Below are 24,417 nucleotides of genomic sequence, written 5' to 3'. Positions count from 1 at the left end.
CATTTTCCACATCTCCAGATTCTATATATAGTAGCTATATAAATTATATAATATAATCACTATATGTTGTGATTATAAATTATATAGTATAATCACTATCTGTAGTGATTATAAATTATGGCATATATATTATACTATATGTGACATAATTATAATATGAATATGTTACATAGAGTAAAGCATAATTTATAAATTATAGTATATATAAATATATAAATTATAGGCTTAAATGTATATAAAACATAATTAAATATATAATTATACATAAATTATAGTATAATCACAATATCTGGATCAACCTAATATGAAATTCTTTTTTAGCCTAATATTAGTGTAACCATTGCCAAATTATACTTTCTAAATATGTTTTTTGGTAGAATTGAGGCCTAATATGCTGGCTATATAAGTTAACTGCAGATACTAAAGCTGGTATAATTGGCATGGTATTGATTTAGAAATATTAGTAGATAATAAAATACTTTCAGCATAAGAAATTGAATTAAGTACTATTATTCATACACTTTTCTTGATGACTTTTCTATTTCATCATGCTAATATAAAAGTAGACTAAAAATACTCCTTAGTTAACAAAGTGATTTACAATGAAAGACTTGAGGTTGCTTATTCAAGGAACCCTAAGGGGGAAGAGCTGAGAGACCATATTTTGAGTTTTGCGAGTAGTTATACACTGCATGCTCTCTTGGCTTTTTGCTCTTTTCACATAGCAATTGTATTTGGAATTATCATCTTTGGACTTATTTGGAATTATTTGCTTCCACGATTCCACCCACCCCTCTCCATATGAGCCTACAAGATCTTGGAAGGGAGGGAATAGGTCTCGTTCATTCCATATTCCTAGGACTGAGCAAAATGCTTAGATTAGTGTAGATGCTTAACACATTTTTGTAAAAGACTGAATTGCATTATTTTGTGATTCAACTTGTTTGGATTCATTATAAGAATGTTATATTTCCCAAGTCTGCCTTTATAAAGAGGAAACAGTACTCCTCATTCAGTTGTCTTTGCTTCCAGGAAACGAAGGAAAAACATCCCATGTATCTGAAATCCTTTTATTGGAACCTTCCTGTCAAAACTTCATCACCTAGACACGTTAAAGCCCTAAATGTGAATTGCCACAGCTGTAGGTATTTTAGCAGCAAATAAACGTTTTCTATAACTTCCGGTATAATCAGGGATGGCTACGAGCCTGTGGGTAAGAGCGAGATGTAGGTGGCTGAGAGCTGGGAATAGTAGCAGGGTACGGTGCAGGCTGGGCACATGCTCTGATGCTGTAAACGGAGTGACAAGCTGGCAAGTCTAAGTGGAGACTGAAGCAATTGCAGGGGTTAACGGAGCCCGTGAAAAGTTATGTCACTTGTTTTACTAGTACAGTATCTGAGGTGCTTCTCTGATTGTGATAAAGTACAGAAAAATGTCAAAACAAATTCAAAGTGACTTGAAGAACCTTGATTTATGCTCCTTGAAAATGCTAAGCATTTTATTGTATTGCACTTACCTATCTAAAAAATGGGTAAAGTAACCATTTAAATATTCCAAGGGCTGTGAAACTATTTGGAAATCAGTCCTTTAGTTATACAGTGGCTCTGACTGAACCCCTCTTGAAGTTAAGCATCATAAGGAAAAAGTTTAAGCCTACTCAGTAAATCAAGAAACTTCCTAGTAGATTTTCTTCAGCTCACTCAGAAATGTGATTAACAGGAAAAAAATAAAAGGGGAATATTTTTAAGTACCTGTCCTTCTTTAAAAAGCCTGTGACTTTCCTCGCTTCGTGGACAGATTTATCCTTCACTGGATTAATGAGCTCTGTGACTCCAAGAGGGCAATGCCACTTGCAGGAGAGTTCTCCAGGTGGCCTTGGGCCAACCCAATGTCCCCCCACTTTTCGCTTCCAGTTCTCAAGAATAACTGTCGAATGTGCCAGGAACGCAACATCCTGAGAAAAGGGGAGAACTGGCCAAACAGCCCAGGCTAGAAACCCCCAGAAACAGGATGTCCTTCGATGTTTCAGCCCAGCAGTCATGTGACACCTGGGGCATAAAACCCAGGGTGGGCTGCTTTCTGGGGTCCTTCAGCTGCGGTGCAATTAAGGCATGAGCAGATGAGACTGTATTCTCCCGGGCAGCTTTCCAGAGCCTTGGGGGATCAGCTCATCATGAATGCTGGGTTTTTGTCCCTTGCTGTTTATCTGTAAGTAATAAATCCACTCCGTGTAGTGTGTGTGTGTGTGTGTGTGTGTGTGTGTGTGTGTGTGTGTGTGTATGTTCTGTTTCACCAGACTCAGGCAAGTACTAACCAGCGCACAGTGAACCTGCCTCATAACACTCTCTTTTGTTAAATAAGGAAAGTTCCATACAGTAGAATATATTCTAGACAAGTACAAACTAGATGGAGTGGGCCAGGCATTTAACGGGAGGTAAGCAGGGAAATCCGAGGACAACTCTCAGTTTAATCCTTGGGACTGTATTGTAGCAGAGTTCTCCACTTTCACCTTTTCTTCAATATTCCAAGTTTTTGTCTTGAGATATTATCTCACCCTTGGTGTCCCATGAGCTGAAATACGGTTCTGGTTTTATTTCTGCACATGGTAGGCCAGTTTCCCACAGCTGATACTGATGCTAATACCAATATGAATACTAACACTATTTAATAGTAATCTCTTACATAGCACTTATTATGCTCCCAGATTACAAGGTGCTCATATTTGGATGTGGTATTTAATACTGTTCTTAAGCTACCCCAAAGACTCTAAAAAACCGACTTTAGGCCTTCACTCATGGATTAGCACCCTACTGAAGAAATAAAACCCAAGGCAACCTCTTGCCAGCCTCAAGCAAAAGGCTCACCTATAGGACATTTAGTTTGATGGCCAAGGTGGTTTTTCCAAAGACAGAAGTCTGACTGACCTTTTGGGAGTGTTTTTTTCTTTGTTTTATTTTTTGTTTTTTATTTTTGGAGGCAGGGGTCTCGCTCCATCACCCAGGCTGGAGTGCAGTGGCATAATCACAGCTCACTGCAGCTTTGACTTCCGGGCTCAAGTGATCCTCCCACCTCAGCCTCCTGAATAGCTAGGACTACAGGTGTGCGCTACTACACCTGGCTAATTTTTGTCTATTTTGTAGAGATGGGGTTTTGCCGTGTTGCCCAGGCTGGTCTCAAACTGTGGGCTCAAGCAATCTACCCACCTCAGCCTCCCAAAGTGCTGGGATTCCAGGTATGAGCCACCGTGCCCCGAAGGATTTAACCTTGCCCTAGAAGAGGTCGGTCTGGCCTTTGCCCTGGTGGTAGTACTGATTTGCTGGGGGTCAGGGGAGGGGAGGCTTGGGCTAGCCAGATTGTGACTGTTTGACTTAGGGTGGGGCCTACCACACCTGAGGGTGAAGGCTAGCCATCCCCGAAGCCCCACAGTACGATTTAGAGTAGGAGCTTTGCTTCGTATAAATGTATGGGATACAAGCGCAGTTTCGTTACATGCATACATGGCACAGTGGTGAAGCCAGGGCAGTTAGGACATCCTTCACCTGAGTGACGTACACTGTACCTATTAAGTAATTCCTCATCATCCCATTCCCTCACTCTTCCAAGTCAAACTTCCAAGTCAAGGATGGGAGCTTTGAGTCAGACCACCTGGATACAGAGATCAATCATGTGGACAATCAATCAATCCACTACATAAGGGTGCCATATATAAATTCTGAATACTGAGGCTTGGGTGAGCTTCGCTGGCTGGCAACGCTCTATGTAGATTGTCACATGAGGAAACTGGGAGAGGATGTGCTCTAACTCCATGGGAGGGAGACAATGAGAGCTGTGTCTGGTACTTCCGCAGCCTCGGCCCTACGTACATCTTCCTTTGGCTGCATTTGATCTGTATCCTTGCCCCGTAATAAACCATAACAGTGAGGATCACAGTTTCAGTGAGCTCTGTGAGTCCCTGTAGCAAATTATTGAAACTGATGATGGTTTCGGGAAACCCTCAAACTTGTGATTTGTGTCAGAGTTGAGGGTTGTCTTGTGCTGACTATTCCTTTTAAAGTGAGTAGTTGGCTCAAACTCTTTGCAGTAAGCCCAGATTCAAACTCCAGCATCAGAACTTCCCGGGGGGATTATTTAAAATGCAGCCTCCTATTGCCACTCAAACCTACTGAATCAGAAAGGTCGGGGAGGGCTGGGAAGCTGCACTGTCATTATTATTTTTATTTGAGACAGTGTCTTGCTCTGTTGCTGAGGCTGGAGTGCAGTGGCACAACCACAGTTCACTGTAGCCTGGACTTCCTGGACTCAACCAATCCTCCCGCTTCAGCCTCCCGAGTAGCTGGGACTATTGGCGTGCACCACTATACCCAGCTAATTTTTAAAACATTCTGTAGAAACGAGCTTTCCCCACCCTGGCCAAGCTGGTCTCAAACTACTGGGCTCAAGTGATTCTCCTGTCTCCACCTTCCGAAGTGCTGGGATTACAGGCAGAAGCTGCATTACTAACAAGTTTCCCAGGTGATTCTTACACACTGTGAAGCTGAAGTCCACTGTTTTCAATGAGAATGAAAACTGAATCTTAGGAGAAAATAACCTGACCTACAACAACAAAAAAATACACCGGAGAGTCCTGGCGCAGTGGCTCACCCTGTAATCCCAGCACTTTGGGAGGCCAAGGTGGGCAGATCACCTGAGGTCAGGAGTTCAAGACCAGCCTGGCCAACATAGTGAAACCCCATCTCTACTAAAAACACAAAAAAATTAGCTAGGCGTGGTGACAGGTGCCAGTAATCCCAGCTCCTTGGGAGGCTGAGGCAGGAGAATCTCTTGAACCCGGGAGGCAGAAGTTATAGTGACCCAAGTTTGTGCCACTGCACTCCAGCCTGGGCAACAGAGCGAGACTCTGTCTCAAAAAAAAAGAGTCAACAGTGATAACCCTGGATGATCTGTTAGGAAGGGTCTAGTGAACAGCTATTCCTTTCTCAGTTCTCTGACTTTTTATAGAAAAGGTGACAGTCACTTTGCAGGTCCCTGGAAACCAGTGACCTACAAGATATGGAGATGGGATTTACCAAAGAAGAGTGGAGGTGGCTAGACCCTATTCAAGGGGATCATGTTGAATAATAAGCACCTGGTCTCGCTTGAATTTCTGGTTTCCACGGGGACACACTGGATCAGAGAATTTTGATTCAGGCCAGAGGTGCCCTGGCTCTGGCTTACAACACGTTTGGGAGCTGATGGTGTGCATCCCTTCCTGATTCCATGTTCAGTGACATCACCCTGGCAGGCTGAAATTGGTCATGGTGTGAGTGTTTACACCACCGTATATTACACCATCACACTGGGTGTTAAATATTTACCAGCACTTCGCTGGTGCAAGCCCAGGATAGTGCCAAAGGGAGGCAATGACACTTTCTCATCCTTTTACCTGATTGAATAAAAGCTGTGATTTACATTAAGACACCTGGACTCTGGAAGGATGCAGAGTGCAATATCTGCAAACACAAAGAACACCCGATAAAATAAAGGACATTTGCATATCTGTGTCAATCTGGGAAAGACAGTATTCATTTTAATTTTATGAGTGACATTACAGAAAGGTTGAAAGGGGCCATTTAGATATCAAGTATTATTTGTCACTCAGTATTCTTATAACCATTATTATAATGGCACAACCATAATGGTTTAAACACAGCCTTAGCAGTAAAGCTTTGATGTCAGAAGAAGGAGTTTTTCTGAAGTTGGATGAAGGGTATTCCTCTCCTTTGGCTTTGCTGTCAGCAGAAAAAAGGGACTGCTGAGGGCAGGGCAGTGAGTGACGGGCAGTGCTGGATTGCAGGCTTTGTGTGTAGCGCTTTACCTAATAGTGAAGATGTAGGTGAGCCATGAATTGTATGTTCCCTGGTATTTCATTCTACTTTATCTTTCACTGTAATTTAAAATTTTGAGCTAAGAAATTTCATTATGAAGGGGCCATTGATTGAGTTCACTTAAAGCTAATGCTGTCAGATTAATGTAAAATTCTGTTTTTCTGAACGTAATTATTAAGATCTTACAGGTGAAATGAAAGAACAATTGATTTCTACCTTCGTTCCAGCCAGATTTTAGTATTTAAAATATTTATCTAGTGCCTTCGGCAATATTAAAAGTGTATCTTAATTGGGTTTACATTTTAATTCTCTAGAATGAACTCACTAGGCATACTTGTATGTCCAGAGACTTTTTAGCTGGTGAGCCTACTTCTTAGAACTGTACAGATTAATATAAGTATTTATAGGAAATGTGTAAATGCCAGTTTAGTGTAATTCCCATGAAACATTTTTTTAAGTGGGTCAACTTTTAGACTTGTAAAAAACATTATTTTGTAAATTTTTCATTTTGAATGGAAAGAATAAACAGAATCTTAACTTTTCATAAAGCTAATTCTCTTTAATACTATCTCCTTAAATTGCCACTCTTATTATTATGGTTTTCTGGTGTAAAAGGTAATGCAGTTGAGAGGATGGGGAACATTTACTGAGCACTTACTGAGTGCCAGATGCACTCCAAAGTACAGTACTTGATGTGTCTTATCTCGTTTAATCCTCCCACTAACCCTGGGAGATAAGCATAATCCTGATCCCAGTTTATAGATAAGGAGACTGAAGCTTACAGAGGCTAGGAAACGGGCCAAGGTCAGATTCTGAGAGGCAGAGGCAGGCTCAGACCTAGATGGTCTGATACCCCAGGCTGTGCTCTTAACTCCCTTTGTATTTTATCTCACACTCCATGCAATACAAAGCAAGGGAAGACCTCAGAATTATTTATCCACAGACACGTGATTCAGAAACAATTTTAGCACAATTCCAGGAATTCCCAGGAAAGATCTCTTTTTTTTTTTGTCATTTGATAAGATGAGATTAAATTCCTAAAAAGTGCATTTTGAATCTTGGCCGTAACATTAGACGGGACATCCCAAATACTTAAATACCAAGCTTTGTCTGCTAATCATTGCCAGTAATTGATCACTTAATGGATCAATTGAACAAGTCTAGCAAATCAACGAAGTCATCCTCAAGGGTTTCTAATCCCATGTGGACACATGAGAGGCTATCTCCCACCACCAAGTAGTCTGATTACCACCATCAAGACCAGCTTCCTTAGTCCAGAGCTCCAATGGTCTATGGCTCTTTGATTTTTTAAATAAACTGCTGGAACCTCTTATGCTCTCACTAGCTAGCAGCTCAGTGTCTCCTTCACAACCAACCCCCTAGCGATTCCCTTACATATCTGGGCTCCTACACAGGCCTCAGCTGTGTCCCACCGGGTTATAGCCATCTGAGTTCATATTCACATGTTCAGTGTCAGCTATTGTTCCTGAGTGCCTGGGCTATGCCAGGTGGCTGGACCCTAGGAGACTTGCAGCCTCAGCCCCAGCTCTCTGACAGCGAGCACTCCCTCCAGGATGCTTAGGCTGCAGAGTTAAGCACTGGACACAGTCAAGACTCTTCTACTTAAAAATCAATCATTTTTAATCGACAAATAATAATCGTATATATATATGGGGCACAATGTGATGTTTATATATATGTATACATTGTGGAATGATTATACAGTATCGACCTGAGTAATATATCCATCACTTCGCATACTTGCCATATTTTTGTGGTGAGAACATTTAACATCTATTCTTTTTAGCGATGTTGAAATATACACTACATTATTATTAGTTATGGTCACCTTGCTGTCCAGTAGATCTGAAAACGGATTCCTCCTGTCTCACGGGAACTTTGTACTCTTTGGTCAACTATTCCAGCCGCCCTGCCCACCATCCCCCCTGCCTCTGGTAACCAACATTCTCCTCACTACCCCTATGAGTTCAACTTTTTAAGATTCCACGTATAAGTAAAGTGAAGTCATGCAGTCTTGACTGTTTTGATATTCAGTTCCCGTAAGGAAGGTCTAGAGGGTTGGGCTAAGATCAGATGGTGAGAGGGTGAGATGCCATGGAAAAGGGCTTGGAGTTTGAGTTTCACTCTATAAACAGTAAGTGTAACTATTGAAGATTCCTTCCTTCCTTCCCTCCCTCCCTCCCTTTCTTCCTTCCTTCTTTCCTTCTTTTTCCTTCCTCCCTCCATTCTTTCCTTCTTTCCCTCCCTCCCTCCTTCCTTCCTTCCTCCCTCCTTCCCTTCTTTCCTTCCTTTCTTTTCCTCCCTTCCTCCCTTCCTCTGTTCCTTCCTTTTTTTGAGACAGGGTCTCACTCTATCACTTAGGCTAGAGTACAGTGGTACCATTTCGTCTCACTGCAGCCTAGACCTCCCAGGGCTCAAGGGATTCTCCTGCCTCATCCTCCCCAGTAGCTGGGACTACAGGTGTGCACCACCATGCATGGCTAATTTTCTCTCTGTCTCTCTCTCTGTCTCTCTGTCTCTCTCTCTCTCTCTCTCTCTCTCTCTCTCTCTCTATATATATATATATATATATATATATATATATATATATATTTTTTTTTTTTACAGAGACGGAGTTTTGCCATGTTACCCAGGCTGGTCGTTAACTCCTGGCCCCAAGTGACCTTTTTGCCTTGGCCTCACAAAGTGCTGGGATTACACGTGTCAGCCACCGTGCTTGGCCAACTATTTCCGATTCTAGGTAAGGATGAGACATGAAGAAATGGATGTCTCAAGTGAGAGCACTGAAATGGAAAGGAAAAGGTGGTTTATGATCCTGACATTTTAGAGAACCTGTAAGCATGTCACCACGCTCTGCAAACATGGGGTCAAATCAGACATTTTCTTGGTGGTCTTGGTGGCAGATTCAGGGGAATCTGGGGTCAGAGAAGAGAACTAAAGGCAAATTGTGTGTTAGACTTTTCCAGGGAACCATAAACAGAAATGTATGTAACTTACCTGCAGTTGATTTACATGAAGGGATAAAGCAGAACACTGACTGTCTCAGCCACTGTGGATCAAGTCTTGTGGGACAGGAGTTTTAGAAGGGCTGAGCCCTGCTCTAAAGGTACAGTTGTTCAGCTACTCTTGTCTTTTCTTCTGTTCCCAGGCAGCCCTGCCCCTGCTTTCCTCTTTACCTCATAACCTCTGTTTGCTCATGGATTCTACTGCCTTAGAACTTCTGATTACTGCCTGTTTCTCTTCTCTCTCTTTAAGTTCACCCATCTGTTCTCTAAATCAGAAGTCACCAAGCCTTTTCTCTAAAAGTCAAGATAGATATTAATAGTAAATATTCGAGTCTTCGCAGGCCCTGTGATCTCTGCTGTCATGACTCAAGGATGCCCTTGTAGTACAAAAGCAGCCTTGGGCAGCTTGCAAATGGATTGGCGTGGCTGTGTTCCAATACAACTTTATTTACAAACAATGAGATTTGAATTTCCTATAGGCTCAACATGGTACAAAATATTCTTCTTTTATATTTTTTCAACCATTTAAAAAGGTAAAAACTATTCCTTGCTTATGGTCCATGTAAAGACAGATGGTGTGGCTGAATATGGCCTATAGGCTATAGTTTGTCTATCCTTGGTCTAGATTCTTCTCTAATTCACATTTATATTTTACAATAGAGGATACTCACTGGTTTAACCAGTGATCACATTTAAGATCTTGGGCTTTGAAGTGTTTTTAATTAATTTTTTAATTTAAAATTTTTATGGACACATAAAAGTTGTGCACATATGGCCGGGCATGGCGGCTCATGCCTGTAATCCTAGCACTTTGGGAGGCCAAGGTGGGCGGACTGCCTGAGCCCTGTAGTTTGAGACCAGCCTGGGCAGCACGGTGAAACCCCGTCTCTACTAAAATACAAAAAAAGTTAGCTGGGCGTGGCGGCATGCACCTGTAGTCCCAGCTACTCGGGAGGTTGAGGCAGAAGAATCGCTTGAACCCGGGAAGCAGAGGTTGCAGTGAGCCGAGATCACCCCACTGCACTCCAGCCTGGGTGACAGAGTGAGACTCTGTCCAAAAAAAAAAAAATAGAGTTGTGCACATATTTATGAGGTAAATGTAAAATTTTTATACAAGCATACAATGTGTAATGATCAAATCAGGGTAACTGGAATATCAATCACCTCACTTATTTATTATTTTTTGGTGTTGAGAACATTCCAATTCTATTCTTCTAGTTATTATGAAATATACAATAAATTGTTAACTATAGTTGCCCTGTTGTGCTACTGAACACCAGATTGTATTCCTTCCATTTAGCTGAATTTTCAGATCCATTAACCACCCCCTTCTTATCTCCCCTTTCCCACTACCCTTCTCAGCCTCTGGCTACCACAATTCTACCCTCTACTTCAATGAGATCAACTTTAGATTCCACATATGAGTGAGAACATGTGACATTTGTCTTTCTGTGCCTGGCTTATTTTACATAACCCCCACTTCCACCAGTGGTGTTGCAAATGACAGGATTTCATTCTTTTTATGGCTGAATAGTACTCCATTGTGTATATGTACCCTATTTTCTTTCTTTATCCATCCTCTGATAGACATTTGGGTTGATTCCATGTCTTGGCTATTGTGAATAGTTCTGCAGTTAACACAGATAGCTCCATGATATACTGATTTCCTTTCTCTTGGGTATATATCCAGCAGTGGGATTGCTGGATCATAGGGTAATTCTATGTTTAGATTTTTGAGGAACCTCCATCCTGTTCTTCATACTGGCTGTATTAATTTACATTCCCACCAATAGCATATGAGGGTTTCCCTTTCTTTGCATCCTCCCCAGCATCTGTTATTATTCGTCTTTTTGATAAAAGCCATTTTAACTGGAATGGGATAATATCTCACTGTGGTTTTGATTTGCATTTCTCTGATGATTAGTAATGTTGAGCTTTTTTTTCATATACCTGTTGGCCATTTGTTTGTCTTCTTTTGAGAGATGTCTATTCAGATCTTTTGCCCATTTTAAAATTGGATTCTTTGGGATTTTTTTTTTCCTACTAAGTTTGAGTTCTAGGCTTTGCCATTTGCTTGGGGTCTGAATTCCAGGTCCAGCTGCACTTATGAGCTGCATAAACTAAAGCAAGTTATGCAAATTTTGGGGGCTTCATTTTTTTTCCTTTGGTAAAATGAAGATAGCATGAATTCCTAATTCAATGAGTTGGTGCCGGAACCAAACAAGAGACAATGGTGTTAAAGTGCTTAGCTCAGAACTTGGCACATAATAAGTAAACACTCGGTAAGTGTTCGCTGTGATGATGATGATAATTAAATACTCCTTGGGCCTTTTCCGGCCCACACGGGGCCAGCCTATGCCAGGGTGACCCAGGAGAGAAGGGCCTCATTCTATTTTGTTCATTGTTATAACACATGGTATTAGCTGCTTAATACATATATGTCGAGTAAATCTACAAATCCCCAGTTCTATCAACTAGGCTAGGGTAGCAGAGACCCATAAAGCACTGCATAGTGACCTTTATATGAAGAATCTCAGGTTTCTACTGTCTCAGAAGGGGTCGGTAGCCTGGAGGAGCACTCAGGGCATCATGTCCTGGGCTGTAATTGTGACTAATATTCATTGATCATCTAATATAACAAACAAGGAAGAAGAAACACTTCAGAGGGCAGAGCCAAGGGAGGCGCAGAAGGGCTAGTGTTGTTGACATGGAGGTGAGGAAGTTGCTTCAGGAAGAGGAGAAGTAACAGAGTAAAAGGAGAAGCTTCTCTAAGGGCTTTATTAGTTTTAAGCTATTTTCATTGTAAAGAAAAACAGAGACACATAAAACATAGAAATCACATGCATGGCTTAATAAATTATTAGAAGGCAGACACCACTCAGATCAAGAAATTGAACCTTGTCAGCCACACCGAAAGCACCCTGCATAGCCCTGTCCCAATCGCAAAGCCCCTCTCCCACCATAAGTACAGTAACTATAACCCTCACTTTGACAGTAATAACTTTCTTGAGGTTTTAAAAAAAATGGTTTTATCACCCTGATGTGCATTCCTCAAAATACAGTTTACTCCTACCCATTACAAAAGTGGATGTCTTTTAAGTCTCTTTTTAATGTATAGATTTCTCCACCATCCCTTTCATTTTATTCCATTAGGTTGATGAACTCGGGCTGTTTAACCTGTAGAGTTTCCCATAGTCTGCACTTTGCTGATTGATACTCTTGGTGCAGTTCAACATGTTCCTCTGTCTTTTGAATTTCCTGCACATTGGCAGCTGAATCCAGAGACTGGATCAGACCCAGGTTTGATCCCTTTGGCAAGACTGAAGGCGGTCTTTATATGCTCTAGTGTTTCTCCTGGCTTAGTCATCAAGTCATCATTTCAGTAATGATTTTTGGCAGGATGGTAAAGGATCACAATATCTGATTGTCTCACTTCTTGTGGTTTTTGCATCCATTGCTGCTAATTGTCCATAATACATACTCATTCATTTGTGGATGCAAAAATAGTGATATTTTAATTCTATCATTTCTTTTTCATTTATTAGTTGAAATACTTAGGTAAATAGACATGTTCTTTCTTCTGTGATTTGGCTTCTATTTGATATGGTTATTTTCCTTTATTTACGAGTTTTGAAGATAAATTGGTTCCTATCTTCTGAAATAGACAAAAAAATAGCAGTGCAAACCCATGGATTTAAACACATTTTGTAGCTTTAAATGCATTATAATGATGATCAGTATTGAAGTTAATTTGTCCAGTCTTTAGACAGTGGGGCCTTCTTCACTCACTGAGTCCTTATGGCATGACCCTTGCAGTGATTGATAGCTTCTTTGATATTACCTAATATAAAATGTTCCTTACTTATCTTCTTTTTTTTTTTTTTTTTTTTTTGAGACAGGGTCTCACTCTGTCACCCAGGTTGGAGTGCAGTGGCATGATTTTGGCTCACTGTCGTCTTGACCTCCCTAGCTCAGGCAATCCTCCCACCTCAGCCTCCCAAGTAGCTGGGACTTACAGGCGTGTACCACCGTGCCTGGATATTTATTCTGTTTTTTGTTTTGATTTTCTTATTCAGAAACTCATATTAGCCATTAAAAAATTTCCTTTTCTTTCCTTCAATATTGATTGATCTCTTTCTTTTTTAAGTTTTTATGGACATATAATAGTTATACATATTTATAGGATACATGTGAAACTTTTATACAAGCATACACCATGTAATGATCAAATTAGGGTAACTGGGATAGTCTCACCTCAAGAACTTATATATTTTTTTGTTTTAGGGACTTTTCAATTCCACTTTTCTAGTTATTTTGAAATACACAATAAATTGTTAACTATAGTCATCCTACTGTGCTTCTGAACACCAGGTATTATTTCTTCTAACTGAACACCAGGTATTATTCCTTCTATCTAACTGGACTTCCGTATCCATTGATCAGTCCCTCTTTATCTTCCCCTCCCCACTACCCTTCCCAGCCTCTGGTAACCATCATTCTACTCTCAATCTCTATGAGGTCAAATTTTTAAGCTTTCATGTATGAGTGAGAACATGTGATTTATCTTTCTGTGCCTGGTTTATCTCACTTAACAAAATGTCCTTTAGTTCCATCCATGTTGCTGCAAATGACAGGATTTCATTCTTTTTTATGGCTAAATAATATTCCATTGTGTATGTGTGTAATATTCCAATGTGTACCACATTGTCTTTATCGGTTCATCTGTTGATGGGTACTTAGGTTGATTCTGTATCTTGGCCATTCTGAATTGTACTGCATTAAACATGGGAGTGCAGTTATCTCTTTGATACACTGATTTCCTTTCTTTTGGATATATACCCAGCGGTGGGATTGCCGGATCATATGGTGGTTCTATTTTTAGTTTTGTGAGGAATCTCCATACTGTTTTCCATGTGGCTGTACAAATTCACATCCCCACCAACAGCATAGTAGGGTTTTTCTTTCTCCACATCCTTGACAGCATCTGCCTGTCTTTTGGTCACTTTCTCTTGAATCCCTTTTGTGTATTTATTTATTTTAGATGTTTAAACATTTCCTTTTTTTTTTTTTACCTTCTATTTCCTGTGAGACATTATCTATTGTGTTTATAAGCTCTAGTGTTCCTTCTGGTTTAGTCTTCAGTTCTGAAATGATTTTTACTTTAATTTCCGATTCTTTCCTGAAGCCTGTCATCTCATTTCTGCACTTTTCCATTTCTGATTCATGTTGCTCTTTCATGTATTATGTCATTACCTTAATGTCTTAGGTTGTTTTGAAATAGTGGGTTTCTGTTTTGTTCTTTTTCGAGGACACATCTTTCTAGTGGCTTTCATTGTCTGTTGGGGTATTATTCTATGACTTGTTCTCATCTTATCATAACATTGTATGAGATTTGACCTCAACACCTTTCTGTTGTTCATTTCTATGTGAGATTAGTTTTCTTGAACTTTAAGAATGAGGCTGGCTGGCTGCGTGCCGTGGCTCACGCCTGTAATCCCAGCACTTTGGGATGCCGAGGCGGGCGGATCACAACGTCAGGAGCTCGAGACCAGCCTGGCCAACATGGTGAAACCCTGTCTCTACTAAAAACGTACAAAAATTAGCCGGGCATGGTGGCATGTGCCTATAATCCCAGCTACTCGGGAGGCTGAGGTGGGAGAATTGCTTGAAGCCGGGAGGTGGAGGTTGCAGTGAGCTGAGATGGCACCACTGCACTCCAGTCTAGGGAACAGAGCAAAACTCCATCTCAAAAAAAAAAAAAAAAAGTAAAGAATGAGTCTGGCTTCGAGGTAGCTGTTCTAACTTCCCAGAGCTCCCTCTTCTGTTGCGCCTCTGTAGCGTTCATGAGTATGGCAGCTTGCTCTCTGAGACTTCTTGGCTCTCTTCAAGCCCTCTTACTGTCGGTAACTTCATCTCTTTTGTCCCTGTCCTGCTCAGTGTTGACTCCACTGCCCACTAGTTCTGTGCTCTGTGGGGCCCAGGGCTTCACTGTGATTCCTGGGGGTCCTAGGCCTCTGTAGGTTCCTTCCTCTATTAAAAATGTTAAAAATTATATTTTACAACTGCATTGAATATAAAGGCAAATCTATTATATATTAAAACATTTTCTTTGACCTAAAAGTGGATTTTTCCTTTTTGATTTTAAAAGAAATTGAAATCTTTCATGGTTTCCTGAAAGTACCGTGGGCCCCTGACATTGTGTCTACAGTGCCGGATGGATGACTCAGCCCTGGAGGGACCCTGTCGTGGAAGCATGCCCTGGTGGGTGGTTTTTGAGCATTCCTAGTGGCTAGACTGTTTAAGCCCCTTCTTAGCCTTTCTGGGCCTCTTGCACTCACCTGGTACTGGACTGGCAAAACCTTCCCCATTTTAGCAGTTTTCTCAAATGAATCATGCTTTCCTGCAAGTGGAAGTTTGCATGTTGGCTCTACGGGGGCTCATGTTCTCTGGTTCCTCAGATGCCACCTGTCTCTGCACTCTGCCTCCTCCTGCACACGTGTTCCTATCATGTAGTTCTTTCAGCTACTGGTGGTTTGTCCCCACCTACTTGTACTCTGATGTGTGTGGGGACATGTTATCATCTAGCTTTGTCGCAAATGTTGTCTAGGGAATTTTGGTTTGGGGATTTAGTTGTTCTCTCTCCTTTGATGTGTGGATTGAGAGAGACTGAAAAACTGTACTGCTCCTGCCACCATCTTTCTAAGAGCTTTGAATAAACTTCCCGTCTCAGTAATTCATGAGAACCTCTTCAATTGTCCCACAAGTCCAGAGTGAGATCCTATTGCTCCCAAATATCCTCCTTTCTAAAATTCTAACAATAAGGGATTAATTTGGAGGTGACTAGCATGCTTTAAAGACACCGATATCTTTGGAATGGTTAAGGGGGAGTAATCAGTGTATGAGTAATCACTCATACACTGGAGGGAATTATTTTCAGGGAGATTTTGGTTTACTTAACCCATAGTCAAGTGACATTAAGAGATGAGGGTGAGGTGGACATGAGGACATTTTGGAGTTGGGACACTGGTAGGGGTCCAGCTTCTGGGCACACAATGGACAAGGAGTGGGGATTCTTAGATAGGCATGGAGAAATCAGACACACTTTACTTTGAATCTTGCCTATCCTCAGCCAATCCTCACAGTGTCCTATGTACTTGAAAAGCCTTTATGTAGATAAGAGGATTTCTACCTTAACCTTAAATTTTAGTGAATTACATTAATATTTTGTACTGACTAAAGATTTCATTTCTACCCATGGGAATTGAAATTGTGATTGCCTAAAACACCAATCAGGCAGGAAAAAATCTCTAATGGAAGATGCCAGCTTATTCTTTTATTTATTTATAGATTTATGTTTATTTTTATTTTTGAGTCAGGGTCTTGCTCTATTGCCCAGGCTGGAGTGCAGAGGCACAATCATGGCCACTGCAGCATCAAACTGCTGGGTTCAACCTCGAGGTCCACCTCGGCCTCCCTAGAAGCTGGAACAATAGGTGCATGCCAATGTGCCTGGCTAATTTTTAAATTTTTTGCAAAGATGGGGTCTTGTTATGTTGCTCAGGCTGGCCTTCAACTCCTAGGCTCAAGCAATCCTCCCACCTTGGCCTCCCAAAACTCTGGGATTATAGGCATGAGCCACCATGCCTGCCCTGTAGTGTGTTTGTTTGTTTGTTTGTTTGTTTGTTTGTTTATTTATACAGGCTATTTGTTGCCCAGGCTAGAGTGTAGTGGCGCCATCTCAACTCACTGCAGCCTCCCAGGTTCAAGTGATTCTCCCACCACAGCCTCCCGAGAAGCTGAGACTACAGGTGTGTGCCACCATGCCTGGCTAATTTTTGTATTTTTTTGTAGAGATGGGGCTTCACCATGTTGGCCAGGCTGGTTTTGAACTCCTGACCTCGAGTGATCCACCCGCCTTGGCCTCCCAAAGTGTTGGGATTACAGGTGTGGCCCACCGTGCCCAGCCCTGTAGTTTATTCCTGACGTTCTTGTGCATCCTCAAAAATGCAGTAATCTAACTCTCCCAACTGCCAGGTCACAGGACTGGTGCACAGCTATAAACCTGGAATGACCCATTTTATTCTTTTAAAGAACTAAATCGAGTCTGGGCACATTATTTCAGGCACACATGTGTGCTGGTTATTTATCAATTGCCTCTCAGCTTCAAGCCCACCCTTTTCTATTTTGCTTGGTGATGCTAGGGGTAGGAGTCTGCAAACTACATTTCTCACGCTCCCGTGAAATTGGCTTCTTGTAAGTTTCTGCAAATGGTAGACAATTAGAAGGCAGGGAGAAGACAAAAAGACCCCTATTTCTAGATCCTGTTAGCAACCACCCATTATTAGAAGAGAGCTAAGGTTCCCCATCAAGCTTCGTTGACATTCTCAGCACCAGCTAGGATGTACCCCTCAGAGGCACCATCACCAGCCATCCTGCTCTTTCCTGGCCAAACCACCATTTGCTGGTTTATCTCAAAGGTTTGAGCACCAGGTACGCAGGTCTCCTCCTTTGAGCTCCTAGATCTCAAAACCTCACCTCTTTCCTTTAGTTCGCCTGGCCTCAGGTTGCAAGGTACTTTCTGCAGTTACCACCATCTGGCTACCTCAGCCCTAGGGGTTGCTTTTGCTTCCAGTGATCACTGATATTTAGGTCACCTCAGCATCCCCTTTGCCCTTTCACCCTTGCAACTCATTCCTGGCAGTAAATTTCTTCAGTTCAAATCCCTAGTATACTTTTTGTTTATTGGATTGTTTATTGGAACTTGTTTTGCAAGCTCTAGTTATCTTTTGGCTGCTCTTCTCAAATTGGCCTGCCATGCTTTGCAGTAAGTACACATCAGCCTGTTGGCTCTAAGGGCGGACTCTTGCCTTCCTTTTTATTGAGAGGGAATTACGTTTTCTACTTTTCTCCATTCTGAAACTCGGTCAACTGATATGTGTTTAGTGGGAGCTTTTATATCCTTGTATTCAAATACTCAATGTGTTATTACAAGGGGAAATAATAATTTTATAACTCAATATTGTTAAAGCATCCAATGTATACAAACTATTGTGCCAAGAAAATTAGATTTAGGATAACAGTGCCATTTTAGAAGTAGGACAAAAGGATTAGAAGATCAAACCTAAGAAGAAAGATTAAATAAATGGTTATTATTTCTCTAGAGAAGACAGAAAGTATGTTTAATACTAGAATTACAAATGATTTTATGGGAGATAATAAATAGCAATTCTACAATCCACCTTGGGATGGCATATGATTGCATTTCTAGGGCTAAATGTGGCATAGAGGCTGAATATCAATGGCTTCCTTTCAGTGAAGGTTGTTAGGAAGATAGGCTACTGAGAAATAATGGGAAATGTCATTCTCTGAACATACACACACATTTCATATATATATGTACATGTATATATATGGTTCTTGTCTGCCTGGAGTGAGTTACTGGAGTCCTGCCGAGGGCATGGTCCGACCTGTTAACCTCTGTATGGCTTTCTCAGGTTTTAGGACTCTACTTCCAAGAATTTATGATCTCCTTAGCTTTGTTCACTCCTGGCTCTTGTTTTGTTGATGAAAAGCATACCCAGGGATCTTTATTCAGTTGGAGGGGCTGCTAATTGATTTTAAAAAATGCATTTTGTTCCTGGTCACTAATTGACTGATGGAGCAGCTGCTGGTCTGATAAAAACCAGGCTGGAAAGCAGTTCCCACTATGGGGTGGTCTGTCGCCAAACATGATTGCTTTTGCTTATCAATTGTAAAAGCACACCCTTGCATATTCCAAGAGACTGGGGTTGTGTTTTATTTAAAAGTACTTCTTCACTGTCTTTAAAATAACGTCACCTTGAGAAAAGGTGAATTAACCTGTGCATATTATATACACAATTTGAAGTCTGTTACCATTGAGCAGTTTTGAAGAGTTCAAAAGCATGAGCCTGATTATCAAATAAATAATTTCAGATACTAAACCTTTTAAAGTCCATAGAGATTTCAGTTGGCTAATAATGAAAATAATTATCTTATTTTTTGTTGTAGTCCAGGAATTAGATGGACTGAGTCAACACTGGCTTTGTGAATATGATAGCATATTAAAAGTATTAAACTTTACTACAAAGCAATAAACTATGTCTTTTCCTCAAAGATACTTATAGCTAATACTCTATATTTACATTTGGTAGCATTGGTAAAATCTCCTAATAATTAGTAATGGACACTAATAAATAGAAAAACAGCGATTGATGAAAATAGAATCTCATATGCAATTAATATCAAATTGAAAGATATAATTATAAATTAGGCAAATATTATGTTTATTTTGAATACAGTGGAATGCACTATACCCAGGACCTGGTATCCTGAAGCAACCCAGTGATTATGTATATTTCTTAGAAGCCAAAGGGATTAGAAACAGAAAAATATTGTCTTCTGTTACATGAGAGAGAGTCCAATGGTTTTTTTAAAAAATCAATAAATCCTCACTAGGTATTAGGTTCTTGTTAATTATTGTGGCCAGCAGGGAGCGCAAGTCAGTGTTAGCGCCTTAATTGATTTTTGGTTGATTTTTAGTTTTCTTTTGAGTTCCTGTGGTTGCAGCTGTAAAGATTTAGGTTGGGGCATACCCATTTTAGTCTAAGAAAGTCTCTTTCTCTTACCTTTTCTCTGCTGCCTAGGTAAGCTGTGACTGGACCTCCTGGTCCAAAAGTCAGGAGACCCAACTTTTGGCACAACTCCATAGCTATGTGATATAACCTTAACAAAATGACAGAAAATCTCTGTGCCTAAGATTACCTGTTTGTAAAATGGTTGTATTCATCTGTTCAGGCTGCTATAACAAAATGCTATAGTCTGGGTGGATTATACACAACAGAAGTTTCTTTCTTACAGTTCGGGGGGCTGGAAAGCTCAAGGTTGAGGTGTCAATTGATTCAGGGTCTGGTGAGGGCCCACTTCCCAGTTCATAGACCACTGTCTTCTGAGCCATACCACACTGTAGAAGGGTTGAGGGACTAATTTTAAGTGTGCTAATCCCATTCATTAAGAGCTCCGCCCTCATGACTTGATTACCTTCCAAAGGCCCCACATTCTAATATGACCTTGTGGGTTAAGATTTCAACACATGAAATAATTTTGGAGAGACATAAATGTTCAGTCCTTTGCTTCTTTGCTTTGGCTCTCTGTCTCTTTTTTTTTTTTTTTTTTTTTTTTTTTTTTTTTTTTAGAGACAGAGTCTCGCTCTGTCGCCCAGGCTGGAGTGCAGTGACCCGACCTCAGCTCATTGCAACCTCTGCCTCCCGGGTTCAAGCAATTCTCCTGCCTCAGCCTCCTGAGTAGCTGGGACTACAGGTGCTTGCCACCATGCCCAGTGAATTTTTTGTATTTTTAGTAGAGATGGGGTTTCACCATGGTAGCCGGGATGATCTTGATCTCCTGACCTCGTGATCTGCCCGCCTCGGCCTCCCAAAGTGTGGTTCTCTCTCTTTTTTAAAAAAATTAAAGATTGTGCTTTAATTATTTTAAAGCAGTGGACACTTGTCATTGAAATACATTTCTACAGAGAAGCCCCATATATTATGAAATGCATTTTCTCTGTTGAAAGGTTGGGGAGAAAGCTGAATGCCTTTGACACTGCCTGTACCACTTTATCTGCCTTCCTGCCTCTTGATAACACTGGGAGTAGTTGAAGGAACCTCTGGGTGACAAGGAATACCCTTTGAAGACCACAAGATCAGATGACCTACATGCTCCCTTCCAGCTATATGGTATAGTTTTAACCCAAATTTCTGTAATGATCCAGAAAGCCCTATGCTTATTTTCGTACCCATAATGAAAATCATTTGTAAATATAAGATTTAAAGTATTCAATATCTAGCTTTTATAGAAACATTCACTGTATGTTTTGCTTGGATTCACTGGAGTAAAATTATTTTTAGAAACATGTGTGTATATGTATAAATCTTAAGATACGTGTCTTCTTACTAGGAGGTGATAAGAAGGTTATAATAAGATCACATGAAACAGTTTAGAATTTGACAATGCGATTCAATTCAGTTTCATTCAGTGAGCATTTATGTAGCACCTACTGTGTAGAAGACACTGTGCAAAGCTGGATCTAAAGCTCCTAAGGGTTACAAAGATGAATGACAGACTCTGTCCTCAAGTTCTTTCTGATGTACTCCTTGTCAGAGATTTTAACTTTTTAATACATTCTAAGTGTAAGAAGTGTAACGTACCTAGGCAGAAATTGGTTTGAAGCACATAGAATAAATAAATGAATGAATAAATGCCATTGAATAGGTCAAACATCTTGTGGCCACGTATGGGCAATGTGTGCCAAGGGTCAAGTAAAAGTGTCCCCGAATGGAGAGCAATTCTGTCCTTCTTGTGTATTAATGTCGATCCATCTATACTAATGGATTTAGCATGAAAGGAAGTAAGGTGGGGGTGGGGAAGTGAGAGTCACTGCCTCTCAGACTTCCATCCTTCATTAATATTAATGCTGTCTTCAACCCGTGCAAGTTGGCAAAACACAGCCTAAAAGCTTAATACAAGAAAAATAGTTCTGATGCTCCTGATTCATTGACATCAAGCACCAAACGATCTCCTGGTATACCATGTGCCTTCGTTTTTGTCCAATGAAGAGGAATTTCCCTTCAGTACAAGTTGGACACAGTAAGGGTTTTGTGTGTTCTCCCAAAAGTTTATTATTTCAGTTTTAAAACAATTTTCCATCTATTGGCCCACATTAACCCTGAACAAAAACAGACTTAGCTTGTAGGAATTAATGTGTTTTGTAAATCAGCATAAAATGAACCCTTCTTTTAATTAGTAAGTGTTTACTTGCATCCTTTGAATTCAATTCTGGGAGTCATTTTCCTGTAGCCCAGGAGCTCCGACAAGCCTACAGACAGGGGGAAACTCAGAATGTGTTTGTGTGATCAGCTAAGGGGGTTTGTGCCCAGATCTGTGTCTGGTGAGCAATTCTGTTCTGAATTTGTGAAACACAATGATCGAAACAATGTCATTATATGTCTTCCTTGGGCCAAACATGCTTTGGTAAGAACTCAAAATATTCACATGCAATGTTAGAATAATCTCAGAGATAAAAAAAATCAAGGTCTAGACGTAATAAGACTTGTTCAAAAAATACTCAGTGAGCAATTGGCAAAGTTGGTACTTTCCAAGGCCTCCTACCTGTCAGTGTAGTATTCTTCATATTCAAAAGATGTCTTTTACGTTCCCCAGAGCCATCATCTGTGATTTAGAGACCCATTTTATTTCTAAGCGTGCTCAAACCAAAAAGAAAACAAAAGATTAAGCAGGTTTTTGCAACTATTACCTAATTCCACCGCAGCCTACCACTGCATCTGGCTTTTCATCTGCTCTTCAATATTTCTTACTCAAAAGCAAACTCAAAGATAGTTGATGCCAGAAATAAAGCAAAAAATCAAGAAAAAAACACCTTCCTACAAAAAGCCCATAAAATGAATTTGAAAGAAAACAAATGGATGTATTTCAGCTCTCTCTCCACTTCTCTTCTTCTATCGTAGCTTCCTCTCCCATTTTCTCATCTAATATTAAAGTGTCTGCACATGAGAGCAGATACACGTGGCAAGAAAAGACACAGAAGGTGGCAAATGTTTCCTTTTCTTTCTTTTTCTTTTTATTATGAAGAGCTTTTCAGAATTTGCAGATGTTAGTACTCGGGTATGGTGTCTTAGCTGTATTCCTGCACTGTATAGAGGTTTTGAGGGTGACTTCTTAATTTGTGCAGTGTCTGAGATGCCATGTCTGGGTACAAGACAGACTGTGATTAGCAAGTGGCTTCTTCTGGAGGCCTGAGTCAGGGTCAGACTGGTAGCTGGGAGGTAAAAGACATTATACTGTGTTATCAATTCTTGCTCAAAGTCCTATTTTAATAGTTTAATATTTACATCTAAATAGTCCCCCCAAAACCAACAAAACCCTTCAAATACCCTAACTTTTAGTGTCAGCCCTTTTCAAAGGAAGAGCAACTATTTACGGACTTCTTATGCCGTCAAAATTTACCAGCTATTGTTTAAATCACAACTTATAATAATTCCTCAAAGTTAAAAGGAAAGCTTTCCTAATGTGAGAGTTGGTGGATGATTTTCAAGATTCATACTTCTCTTTCTTTTCAGAGGACAAAAGAAAGCAAAGCATAAAAAGAGAAATGGTTTTTAATACTGAGTAGAAAAATGCAATATATATGTAGAAAATATATGCTCCATTTGAATTCATATTTACATGTTTTGTAAGCTCAAATAATATATGTTTTTCATTATTTTAGTAAAATTAAAGAATGGGCATTCAGCTATCTTTAAATTTTCATATTGCTCATGCTAGTTTAGGCACGCCAGATCACTTTGGCATAATAAATTCCTACATGAGCATTGCACAGATACTAAGACACTGTAATATTTTTCTTTTAAGTGTGAATTGAAGAAAAAATATTAATAGATAGGCACATTTTTATGTTAGCCATTATTAGAATTTACTAATGAGAAATCTGACATGCTATTTCCTATTGCTTTAATATGTTATATATTATAAAATGTTTTCCCACATTATAGGCGTTAATTGCATAATGTTAAAAAAAATCGTGTGTAATTTCTTGTGATTTATGGGCCTGCCATTGGTGACTAGGTGTGGGAGAACTTTGGCTTTTGTGGACTTGTTCAGGGAAAGGATGTGTGAAAAGTTGAGGAAGCCCAATTAGAGAAAGGCACTGAGAAAAATTTTAAAAAATCTATCCTGCTGAGAGGCAGGCATTTTTTCTGGATGACAAATGTCTGGAGTTCTCAGTTTTACAAAAAAAGAGTGCTCACCCCTGGCCTCTTATCCTTTTGTCATGTAGGTAACCTAAGCTGTGGAAAAAGAGACCATCTGGAAAGAATGCTGCGGTTTCACAGAGCCAACATTATTCTCTACCTCCCCTTCCTCTTCCTCTTTCTTTATGGATGGCAAACAGCGTTCAGATGACAGATTTTGGAAAATTGTCTTAGGAGACGCATTCTCAGGCAGTTCCAGTGTATTGGTATTTTGGATGTTTCTCTGCATTTTGTCATACGGTTCAGAAGGGTGATAGGCTTTCTGTGAACTGCTGGGCTTCAAGAAGGCTATTATCTTCCACTCAGGTTTAATGGAGGAATTTATGGGATTTTGCCACCTTGTGAGGTAAGTTGGATATAAATGCCTTGTGATTTATACATGAAAGATTTTTCATTATGTATCGACATAAATCTTATTAATCCACTACATTTCTAAGATGTCATGGTCAACTGAAGAAATTCGTCACCAGTTTTCCTCGTAAATAAAAATTAAGTGCATTCTTCATTTTTTAATGATAGTCAGCATCTACTTATACTCTATCATGATATCACTTCATCTGCGTTGTCATCTTAAATAGCATCCTTTTAATTGTTTCAGGTCAACAAATAAGGTTTAATTAAGAGACACATACAAATTTTGTAGCTTATATTCTAAAAGAGGTGCAATATTTTAGCCAATTAGTG

Source organism: Gorilla gorilla, chromosome 3, assembly GCF_029281585.2.
Source record: "Gorilla gorilla gorilla isolate KB3781 chromosome 3, NHGRI_mGorGor1-v2.1_pri, whole genome shotgun sequence".
Taxonomy (NCBI): Eukaryota; Metazoa; Chordata; class Mammalia; order Primates; family Hominidae; genus Gorilla; species Gorilla gorilla.
Note: the sequence above shows the minus strand (reverse complement) of the source record.